This window comes from Mus caroli, chromosome 16, assembly GCF_900094665.2.
Source record: "Mus caroli chromosome 16, CAROLI_EIJ_v1.1, whole genome shotgun sequence".
Classification (NCBI taxonomy): domain Eukaryota; kingdom Metazoa; phylum Chordata; class Mammalia; order Rodentia; family Muridae; genus Mus; species Mus caroli.
The window spans coordinates 31,775,750-31,787,769 of NC_034585.1; the positions used below are offsets into that span (position 1 = coordinate 31,775,750).

General features: G+C 45.4%; 1 protein-coding gene across 3 annotated transcripts in view; it reads left to right on the top strand.

Moving 5' to 3' along the window:
• The first annotated feature begins 369 nt into the window (after positions 1–369).
• Positions 370–12,020, top strand: part of Mylk (myosin light chain kinase) — a 253,275-nt gene continuing 241,624 nt past the window's right edge. Inside the window, exon 1 of one of the 3 annotated variants that reach the window (XM_029470833.1) lies at positions 370–501. The gene's annotated coding sequence lies outside the window, so the exon portion shown is untranslated. Of the gene's footprint in view, positions 502–533; positions 552–11,224; positions 11,296–12,020 lie in introns of those variants that run through there. The other 2 variants (XM_029470834.1, XM_029470835.1) reach the window with 2 other exon arrangements.

Here is a 12,020-nt window from a genome sequence, read left to right on the forward strand (position 1 = left end):
TGTGTGTGTGTGTGTGTGTGTTTGTGTGTGTTGATTGGTCTGGTGCTGTTAACAGCTGTTATCAATGAGAAAGAAAATTAATTTTCCAATGAGTGATGCTCTTTTGCCTGTAGTGAGAGTTCTTCTAAGAGATGCAAAAAGTAAAATTCAAAAACCAGGAACACCTGTTTTTTGTGGCGCGGACCTGGGAAGGACCGGACAGTCTGGATCAGGTCGGACGCTGGAGTCCCAGGCGGGAGTGGGCGTGGCGGCTGGGTGGCAAGTCCATTCCTGGAGCTTCATGCAAATGACATGCAAATAAGCGCGTGGAAGTTGCTGCGCCTAGAGCTTTCCCAGTCCAGAGAGCCGCGCTGCCGCCCGCCGGCTCGGTCCGCTCCCGCCTGCTCGCTGCTCGCCGCCGCGTAGGGTCGCCACATCGGCGCTCGCAGCCGCTCCAGCTCCCGAGGCGCCCGTCCGACCGGCCGCGGAGCCCGACGCCTGCGGCTGCGCGTCGCCGCGCTGGTGAGTGAGCCTGCCCGCGCTTTTGTCCTGCCACGGTCACCCTGTTCCCGGTGAGAATGGCTCCTAGGGGCGGCAAGAGTTGGGTGTGAGGGGACACTAGCTTTAAAAGGATGACTCCTCCCCTTCCCAGTCTTTGCAGAGGGCTTGTACCGCCAAGTCCTCCACCACCAGTGTGATGCTGGGATGTGGACGGTTCGCTCTCTTGCACTCCACAGAGACCACCGCGCTTCGACTTGCTTCGGGTTAGCCGGGGCGCTTTCCTGAGGGACTTTGTTAGAGATGCCTGCTTTAGAGAAGTTTGGAATAGACTGATCACCAGGAGTAGCTTAGATAGTATGCTCTTCTGGATCTTAGGGGTCTGAAACTCTTCAAAACCCAAAGAACTGAGTTTCTAAGACTGGCACGGCAGATGGGAAGACACTGTTGAGGAGAATGTCCGGGCTTTTAAAAATGAAATTGAGGTGGGAATATTTAGCTGTATGATAAAAGAAAGGTCCCTCTCCATTGGGGTCTGAAAGGAATACAATTAGCTATTGTGCTTTCAGGGAGCTGTGTTGGGGTGAGGGTGCACCCAGGTAGTGGACATGGGGCTGGCTGGCTCACCATCTCTTTTCTCAAGTGCAAAGAATGGGGTATATGAATTTCCCCTTCTCCCGCAGCCCCTCCTCCTACCTCAGCTCTCCAGAGCCTGCTTGAGAGTCTCTTTCTCCTCCCAGAAGATGTGGTGTGGTGCCCTTCCTTGCCCGGGAAGAATCTTTGCTTGTTGTTAAAATGCACAACTCTACTCTAAAGCTTTAGGTATCCACACATCAGTCTCTAGGGGGAAATGTGGCGTTGCTGTTACCAGTGTTCCTAAAACCTTCCCTTTTCTTCCCCCGGCCACCCTTTTCTTGTCTGTCAGATTCTTGACCTTTTCCACTGTCTTTCCTGTCTTTGCCTTCTCTGTTCTGGCCCAGAAAGAGCTGTGAAGGGTGATACCTTCTGTGAAGGGTGATGCCTTCTGTCCCCTAGATTAGTCAAATGGTCCTGCCTGTGTCCAGAGTAAGATTGACCCAGGGTTCCCACCCTCAGGGTCCAAGAACCTAAGCTAAGGCTAGAAGGAGCTTTCTTGAATACTTGGTTCTGAGTGGGAGAATGGTTGTACTCTGGGGACATGCACGGGAGCCTTTGTATCAAGATGAAGGGATCATACAGCTTGCAGAAACACCCTACTATGCTACAGGTCTGCACTAGACACTCGTCTTGTGTGTGTGTGTGTGTGTGTGTGTGTGTGAAAGAGAAGAGGTACTAGGGTGGCACTATGATTGGCCAGTGGAGGAAGAGGGTAGCTGGGGTAGAGGTAAGGGTACATTTGGACAGTGCTCATGACAGAGCTCAGATCCTCAGAGTAGGTTCTGTGTGTGAGATTCCTGACCCCTTCCACCAGAAGCTGTTTCCCAGGCACTGGATCTCAGAGAACATGTATGAAATCAGGACTTTGGGATATTGCTGACCTAACCCGTAAGACCAGGTAGGCCTACCTGGAACATAGTAGACAGACAGCTGTAGTCACTACAGAGCAGGGAGGAATCTTCAAAGAAGGCTTGTCTGGTCAGGTGTAAGGAGTCACAGGTCACGGGTCACAGGTCACAGGTCACAGGTCACAGGCCTTTGCAAGGTACTTGGTAGAAGAAGAGTGTTGGTCCTGACTGGTAAGTCTCTTCAGTGCATTCTCTGGGAACACCAAAGACTCCCTCTCAAGAAACACCCCTTGTTTTTTTTCCCCTTTGATGTATAAGATGAATGATACACATCTTTATTTAGTCCCATTTTTTTCCCCTGTGAAAGGTACCTAGTTGGTTTGTTGTTTCTTTGTTAAAGAGATTCACACAGTAGGGATTTAAGAATGAAGCATTGCAGTCAAGGTAGGAGTCTCATTTAGTCTCTGAGAAAAATGTTTTGCAGTGCACACACATTATTCGTTCATAAACGCCTCCTGTTGGTCGGGCAGTGGTGGCGCATGCTTTTAATCCTAGCACTCAGGAGGCAGAGGCAGGAGGCTCCCTGTGAGTTCAGAGGCTAGCCTGGTCAACATAGCAAGTCTTAGGACAGCCAGAACTACATAGAGAGACCTTGCTAAAACAAAACAAACCACCCAGACAAACAAATAAACAACAACAAACCCCCTCACCTTCTGTCCTTTCTGCAAAGTTAGTGGAATTTAGAGAACAACACTGTATAAAGTAATGTTTTTCCAACAATAGAGACATTCAGTATAGAGCAATTAAAATGTTTTGAGATTATAATTACATTTCCCCTTTCCCTCTGCTCTCTCTGAATATTCTCCATTTTTCTCTCCTTTAAATCCATGGCCTCTTTTCTCATGAATTATTAGTAGATACATATAATGTGTGCATATATACACATATGCACACACACAATCTGTTGAGCCATTCCCTGCCCTCCACCTCTGGCCAACAAGGGGTATGCACAGAAGCCAAGAGGTGGGACCCATTTGCATGGAAGACTTACACACATGGATGCTTGGGTCCCAGTAGGATCAACTGGTTGTCATGGGGGCTCAGAACCAAAGAATTATCAAGCAGTCATCCAATCTGAAGTCAGCAATGTCACTGCAGTGAGCCCCGGTGTCATGTGACATCTTTCCTTTCCCTTTGCTCTCTCAGCTCCTGTCCTACAGGAGTCCTGAGGTGCCAGGCAGCAACCTGCCTGTCTGTCACATATTTCCCACATCTCCCATTTTGCAGGTGCCTCTCATTATTCCGATTTGAATTTTAGCTGCCAACCTCTTCCTCCAGGTAGAGCCCACAGGGTGAGTAAGCGCTGCTCTTACATGCAGTAAAACAGGCTGTTGGACCTGGTTTGTCACCACAGGCCAGGAGGTCATCCTTTCTGCCTTGGTACCTGCACCTCAGATGCCAGGCTGTCGCGTTGTGGCATGACAGGCGGGGCTGGGGCACAGGCCGGGTCAGCAGGAATTGCTGCTTGCAGCTCAGGGACTGAGGGAGGCTGACTTTTCAGCCGCTCCCTGGGATCTTCTTTTCAGTGTCCTCCTGCTCACTGTCCCTGGGTGTCTGAGGGCGAATGCTCACAATGGGAACCCCACTAGGGAGCTCTGGGAATTTCTGTGTAGATCCAGCTTCTCGAATTTCCCAGTGCTGTCCCCTCCCCCACTCCTGGTAGTTCTGTGCCCCTCCCTCCCATTCTGCCCACCCTGGGCTCTGCAGCTCTGCTCCTCCCTCCTGGGTCTTGAGTGCACAGCCCTCTGGAGACCCAAAGCCCCCAGGACAAAGGAGAGGGGATGAGGAGAGGATTTCCTTTCTTTCAGATCTGCAGCTTGATTTTCCCCCTAGCTCTGAGCCCTCAGATCTAATGTTAATTTGTTAAGCCAGGGCCTTATAAATTACTTCTCATATTCGTCAGGGAACACTGGTAATTTGGGCACATATTGAGGTTTTAAAAAAATGCAGCTGTGTGTATACCTTTTGTTTCCAGAAATTAATGATTTTTTTTTTGTTGTTGTTGTTAAAGTACAGGTAGTTCTTCAGAAAACTGGCAGGAGGCAGGTGAATTTTGAACTTTAACCATACGTTCAGATCTGTCCTGTTCTGTTTACTGGCTGGGTGTTCTCGGGGAACAGTAGTGTCTTTATTTGACCATGAAAGGGAAGTTTCAAAAATTAAATTGCCAGGGCTGTAGTAATTCAGTCAGTGAAGTGCTTGCCTCCCAAGTGTGAAAACTTGCGTTTCATTTCCAGAAGCCATTAAAAAAAAAAAAAAAAAAAAAAAAAAAAAAAAAAAAAAAACAGCCTTGGTGGCACAGGCCCATAATCTCAGCCCTGGGAAGGCAGAGGCTGGCAATCCCTATGGTTCATGGCCAGCCTGTCTAGTAGCCAGCCACCTACTAGGTGATCTTCAGGTCTGTGAGACTTTCTATCTCAAAATAACAAGGCAGATAGATGGCTCCTGAGAAGAGACACCTAGAGTTGACTTTTAGCTTCCACATATATGCACGCATGCCAGCTCGTGTTCATCCATACATACATGCTTAGACAACAACAAACCCCCTCACCTTCTGTCCTTTCTGCAAAGCTAGTGGAATTTAGAGAACAACACTGTATAAAGTAATGGTTTCCAACAATAGAGACATTCAATATAAAGCAAATAGGAAAATAGGGAAATCATTATTATAACCTACTGAATCACAGCATTCATCATGCCCATGGAATAACTATAAATGAGCCAGCAAACATAATTAGCTACCTACTCTCCACTACGTTGTGTGGATGAGCATAAAGCCAAGGGTCTTAGCCCTTCTAGACTTGGGTCTGTATGAGGACACAGTTGCCATGAGCGAAGTAAAAAGAAAACAGGAACAATGCAGAACTTAAAAGTGTGTAAAGCAGCAAGAAGCTCAGGGCCTGCCGTGGTGGGGAAGGCCTCAGACACAGGAAGAGAGCAGGGGGATGTGTGCTGGGAGAGAGGGCCAGGAACTCTTGGCTCCATGTCTGAAAGGGCTCAGCCCCTTCTCAGCTGGCACCTGGCGAGACACCTTTGACCCTGTGCTGTTCCCCCAGCCATGCCTGTCTGCTTCTCCTGAGATTTATTTCCTAAATGATTTTCATTTCTGGGCTTGTTTTCTTTCTGCCCAGAGTATTCCAGGCGTGAATTCAATTTTATGCTGAATTGAAAATAATGAGAGGGAATTCTATGGCTTCAGCAAAGGCTCGGTCCCATGGAAGTCTGGTGGTTTCTGGGTGCTCTGTTCTCTCTTCTCATGCTTCGTTTGTTGCTCTAAACTGCTGCACACTGGACTAATGGAGACATGCCCATATGAGCTTGCAGGAGCAAGGAGGCATAAGAAGCACTGTGGTGAACTGAATCACCTACAGTTTTAATCTCCCATCTGTGCTGATAGAAGACGGTGATAGGCTGGGATGACCAATGTCTTCTCCTAAACCAGAGGAATGGGCACAGACTGGCCCTATTGTCTCTTCTAGTTGGAGCCGTAGAGTCCTTAAAAGTCACCCTTTCTTATTTGCTTTATTTTAAATTGTTATTTAGCTTTGATGGGTATGGGTGTTTTGTCTCCATGTGTCTATATATATAGAATGCATGCTGTGCCCACGGAGGCCAGAAGAGGGCATTGGATTTCCAGAACTGGAGTTAGAGATTGTTGTTAGCCGCTAAGTGTGTGCTGGGATTGAAGTCAGATCCTCTGAAAGAGCAGCCAGTATTCTTAATGCCCGAGGCATCTTTCCAGCCTCTGCTGCTTTGTGAATCTTAAAGCACAGTCTGACCATGCCACCCCATCTTCAGAAACCTCTGCTAGCTCTGGTCCCTTGGAATAATCTCACCTAGAAATTCAGAAACAACCCCCCCAGCCCCACCCACCCCCGTGTCTCTCCAAGTACACTGCTTTGTCCCACAACAGCCTTCACCTAGTGAATACTTCCAAGTCTCTCTAGTGCATTCTCTTCTGGAACATTCTCCATGTGTCTTTTTGCCAGTTTAATTCTTCTATCTTTTTGCCTGGTTGTTCAAGCAATGAGTTGAGTTTCTATTTCTTGACCCCAATGGAGGCTGCCTTTGACCTCGGCTTCAGCATCTGGAGCAATCTGTTCTTGCAGAATTTAAGGTGACAAGTCATGCAGTATTATGGAATGCTTTAACATTTTATTTGATTTTTTTTCATGGTGAAAATTTATAACAACTTTGGAAAATCTGCTGGGGAAGGGTGTAGTGGTGTTTATTCCTTACAGCAGGGTTCCAGAGCTGTAAAATAATGTTTCCCTTCTAGTCCAGCTGGCTCAGTGGGTCCAGGGACTCTCTGATGTTTGTCTTGTTTTGGTTTCTGTTTTTGTTTTTGTTTTCTGCACAAAGCTCCCCGGATGGTTCTGAGAGCAGCCAAAGATGGGGCTCAATCCTGAGTGGATTTTTTTTCATGATGTCGTTGTTTCTTTGTTTTGTGAATTAGCAATAAATCTTCAGAATTAGCAAACCAACTCTGGCTAGGTAAAAAGAAAGAAGGGAGGGAGGAAAGGGAGGAGGAAAGGAGGGAGGGAGGGAATGGGGTAGGGATAGAAGCTGTGCGGTAGGTAGCCTTGCATAGTTAGTTTCCCAGGACATAAGCATCTCCTCTGATGTACACATTTGACAGTGGCCAAGCATTTTGTTCATAGACTTGCATACTCGTTTCTTCATCATTGGTACAACTAAAATGAAAGATCCTTCCGAACTATGTTAGTTTCACATGATTTTGAGATATAATGCTGGTTTTTTGCAATCAGGGTTCATGAGTTCTGAATGTTGGTCAATCCTTGTTTCAAGACAGACGCTGGGCTAAGATTTAGATTTGTTGCTGTTTTTGTTTGTTTTTAGGGCATGTTGTCTCTGACTGTGTGGTTGGGTCTTTGCATCTATGTCTCAAGTGAGATAAAACTATTGTTTTTGCTTTCTTTGCCCAGTGGTGTTTAAGCCTCAGATTTTTGACACCTTTCCTTCTTTGGGATGAATAGAACCACTCTCTGAGACACTGAAAGATGCTGCAATTTCCCTACATTTCTTCTTCTTCTCTCACACCTGAGCCCCTTTCTCTTTCTGGATGTAGAAGTTCCACATTCGTGGGTTTGGTTTTTCTATAAATAAGCAAATGATATTGCTAAAAGTTGATGTCCTGAAATTTAACCAAGGACTTTGGAAAAATCAATCATTAGTACTTACGTTATTTTCTTATTGTGATAAAATACCTGGAAAAAAATCATATTAAAGAAGGATGGGTTTATTCTAGCTCCTGGTCTGAGAAGGTACAGTCTGCACTAACAGAGGGTATGGCTGAGTTCTTGTGTAGCTGTGGCCGAAGTGAAGTGAGGCCTGGCCTTACCCCTTGGCAGGTGAGAAGACAGAGCCTAATCTATTCTAATCCTAACTTAATCTGGTTGGGCTCCCTACTACCCAGCTATGTGCCCCATTGCTTGCCAACTAGCCTGGCCCTGGCTGTTCCTGCTCTGTCAGTGTCCTCGTGGCAGCTCCCCTGGCGACCTGCTCATTGCCAATGCCTCATGGTGAACTATTTATGGTGTCTCTTCTCTCTCACCTGAGCCTCTCTCTTTCTCTTTCTGGATGCAGAAGTGCTGCCTTCTCCTCTCCTGCCCAGCTAATGGCTGAATCTGCTCTTTATTGACCAATAAGAAAAAAAAAATAATGAGTCAAAAAATGCTTCCTAGTAATGACAATAACAAAATCCAGACTGCACCCAGATCTCACGGTACTAAAATCAGCATCTGAATACACAGGGAGCAAAACTATCCCCTAACAAGTTCCAGGTTTTACATTTAAGTTTGATGTGGTTTGGTTTTTGAGTCAGCTGTTATACTCGTTTCAAGACATAGAGGTTCTTTTCTCAACAGGAATGTCTAGTTGTCTACTGTAGTGAAAAACTACCCCTCCCTGTTGTCCTTTTGTTGAAAATTAATGGAGCATGTGTATGGGGATGTCAGCTGAGTGTTTCCCACTGCTTTGTGTGTTTATCTTAGCAGTGATACAGTATCGAGGCCTTTGTATCTTTATTAGATCCTTTAAAATCAAGAAGTTGAATCAACTTACTCCCTTCTCAGAGTTGTTCAGCCATTCTAGAGCTTTTGCTGTTCGGATAAATTTTAGGACTATCATGTGGGTGTCTACATTAAAATCCTGCTGTAAGTTTTGTTGTTGTTGTTTGTCTGATTGATGGGTTGATTTTGTTTGTTTTATCTTTCTGAGACAAGATCTGTTCATACTCTTGCAACTACACTTAGAGGCAGGCCTCTGGGCATTGTGTAGATTAAGGTTAGCCTTTAAGAACGAGTCTCTCTCTCTCTCTCTCTCTCTGGCAAATACATACATACATACATACATACATACATACATACATACAGAGAGAGAGAGAGAGAGAGAGAGAGATAGTATTCGGGGATCTACTATAAATGGTACCTAATTACAGTTATCTGACCAAAAATGTTTAATTTGCATCGCCTTTGAGCCTAAGGTATAGAACCAAGCTTAAGGCTTTACTTACTTCTCCGCCTCTAAAATGTTTCTCTGGGTATTCTTTTGTGAGTTGATTATTATTTTTTTTTGTAATTGATCTTGTATTATATGACTAACCGACTACCTACTTGCTCTCTCTTTCTTTCTTTTCTTTTTTCTCTTTTCTCTTTTGGTTTTTCAAGACAGGGTTTTTCTGTATAGCCCTGGGTGTCTTGGAACTCGCTCTGTAGACCAGGCAGGCCTCAAACTCAGAGATCCACCTGCTTTTCTGCCTCCTGAGTGCTGGGATTAAAAGTGTGCGCCACCACTGCCAGGCTATGTGACATTTAAGTCTATTAGCTATACTTTATTTGTAAATTCTAAGAGATTTTCATTGCAGATAATAATGTCATCTTTGAGAAGAACAATTTTATTTCTTCTAACCCTGTCACTTGACTCTCAGTGATTGCTCCGGGTTTATGTGTTAGGCTCTGCGTTCTTATGTTAAGGATAAGTGATGGAGACACAAATTCCTCACTGCCTTATCTTTCATCCCTGGGGCCAGGCATCTAGCCTTACGTGATTCTGTATTGTATTAGCGGTGAGACTTTCGTTCATGCCCTTTATAAGGATGAAGATGTTTGATTCTGTTTTTATACTGTTAAGGTTAATTTTTTAAAAAAATCATAAATGAACATTTTTTCAAGTATTTTTTTCTTTGGGGTCTGTTGAAAATGTCATATATTGCTTTCCTTTATTCTGGGAGTTGGCAAAGCTCTCTGCAAAGGACCAGTGTGATCTTGAGATACTTAAGAAATATGTATTTTGTCTTTACCTCCCGTTTTGGCAGAGAAAACCTACAGTATTCCTGAGTGGAGTGGTTAGACCAGCGTCTGTAGCAGGGGTAGTTATTCAAAAGAAGTCCCAACTGTACTTTCACCTTTGCATAGATTCAGGCTGAGAGCAGAGAGTCAGCTGAACCAATTCTGTAAATAAAAGATTTAGCGAGGAGAGAAATACTAACAGTTTAGCTAATTGCCAATGGCAAGGGAGATATTTTAATCAATCATTGTGTGAAGTGGAGCCCCCATAAAAGCTTCCAAATTGTGGGGCCTGAACAGATCCTGACGTGGTGGTGGTGGTGTGCCTGGAGAAGCACGCAGGCTCCAGGTTCCTTCTTACATAGCCGTCCCGCGTCTCTAATCCAGGAGGCCATTCCTGGGTTGTGTCCTTCACAATAAGTCTGCACATGTCAGTAAACAGTGTTCCCGAATTCTTAGAGCAGTTGTAGCAAATTAATGAGCCTAAGGAGGAAGTATATTTTGTTTTGCTTTTAAATAGCTGACCAGTCAGAATTACGGCAGGCCCTGGACTTGACTGGCATCTGACCATGGGGAACGAATCTGTAAGCAGAGGTAAATGGGATCAGATCTGAACTGAGGGGCAGGATCCCCAGCTCGTGTCTGGAGTCTCAGAGACTTGGATGGTGTGAGGGCAGTTCCCCGCTCCCCTATATTTGCTGCCAGTGTGTTGTGGAAATGAACAAGCCATAGTAGCCACATAGTAAATATGCTAGACTTTTTGTGGTCTGTAAGGTTCCAGCACAACTCCTTACTCAAGTCCTGTAGCTCTCTTATAGTGACTCAATCCAGCCACTATTGTGAGAAAACAATAAATAAGCAAGTGGGTAGAATTGTGTTCAGTACTCTTCAGTTAAAAATGGGCTTCAGTTAGATTTGTCCTTTAGGTCACCCTTTGCCCAGTCATGGTTTCTTTGAGTCCTGGCTTTGTTGTTAGTCTGCCATTAGTTGACTTGCCAATGTTTGAACCAGCTTGTGTTCTGGGAATGAACGTCACTTGGTGTGTCAGTACTTCTATGGGCTGGATTCAGCTCACCACTACTTCGTTGAGGGTGTATTTGGGAAGTGTACTGATCCAGCTTTCTTGTGGTATCCCTGTTTGATTTCCGTGGCAGGGTAAGACAGCTTGAGAACTGTTCCCTCCCAATTTCTGGAAGAGTGTATATAAAAGTTTTGTTGGGGGTGTTTTTAATTTTTGATGGGATGGTTCTAACAGATTTAAAAACTAAGCACAGGACCAGTCCAGTGTTCACTCTCCAGCTGCTTGCAGCAGTTGGTACTCTCTGAGCAATTTGTTCACCTTATCTAGGGTAGAATCGTGTGTGCACTGACTCGCTTTTTAATGTCTTTAGGAATTACACTGACACCGCATTCCTCCTCCTGGTCTTTGTGCTTTGCCTGTGCTTTTCCGTCTCCATTAGCCTGGTCGAAGCCATCTTTCCTATCGGTCCTTTGAAAGACTCAGCTGTTGCTTTGCTTTCATCGCCTGCCCCTGTGATTTTCTGTTTAATTCCCTGGTTTTCTCTGTCATTTCTCCTGCTGTGTAGTTGCTCTGTCTTTTCTCCATGGTAAAGCAGCTGCGGAGACCATGGAGCTGATACCTTCTTTCTTTTCTAATACGTGTGGGGTTTTCCTTTCTGCGTCAGTAGGGGTGGGCAACGAGTCACAGAGGTGTAGAAGTAGTTTCCTGCCTGTAAACACGTTTAGTGGAAGTTTCAGCGATGGCCACCCAGAGATACCCTGTTTTGCCTTGAGTGAGGTCAGAAGAAGGAAGGGGACACGTGGAAGAACAGCCACTGTGAGGTCAGAAGAAGGAAGGTGACAGTGGCTGTTCTTTCTTCTATCTCCAAAGGTAGAGGCCCCTGTGTCATTGCTCCTAACGTGGTCTGCAGAAAACGGGAGAGGATGCTGGAGTTGCTGCCGTTTGGGTGACTAAAGAACTCTTTTGATACTTTGGAGGAAGGGCGAGGGGGGTGTTTGTCAAGGACAGATGGTAAATATTTTGAGCTTCGCAGGCTACCTTCTTTGCACTTCGGCTACTTTATCATGGCAGCAGTCATGTGAATATATACATGGTAGGCACAGATGTATTTTAATAATGTTTTGTTTTCAAGAAAAGACAACAGGATATTTCAGCAGGATTTTTCAGACACCTTCTATTAAGCATGGCAGCATAGCTTATCTTGATTATTTTTATCTGCAGAGCCAGGTAAATAAGTCCTGGCGATGCACATCACCAGGTTTGGAACATCCTGGTCTGTTTCATAGCTCAGGAGCTGCTCAGCACAGGTCCACAACAGTGCCACCTCGTGTCTCCCATCATCCAAGCGTCTATGACTGGAGGGGACTGCCATGCCCATGTGTAGCCTCTTTGCCTCAAAGTCTTTGCAGACATCGAGGCCTGCAGGAAATGGGGGTTGTGCGAAAGAGTTGGACTCTGTAGCTTCAGACAGAGCTTTCCATTTTGGAAGCAGCACTCAAGTTTTGTCTGTGGGTCTTGCTCTCTAATTATGCTTCCCTTTCACTGAGGGGTGTGGTTAGTAGCATACATGTGGGCTTCCCAGCGCCAGCCTCATGCTGGCTTTCTGGGAGGGCTTGATTGGACCCTTTCCAGAGCTGATGTTCCTTTTTTTTTTTTTTTTTTTTTTAGGGT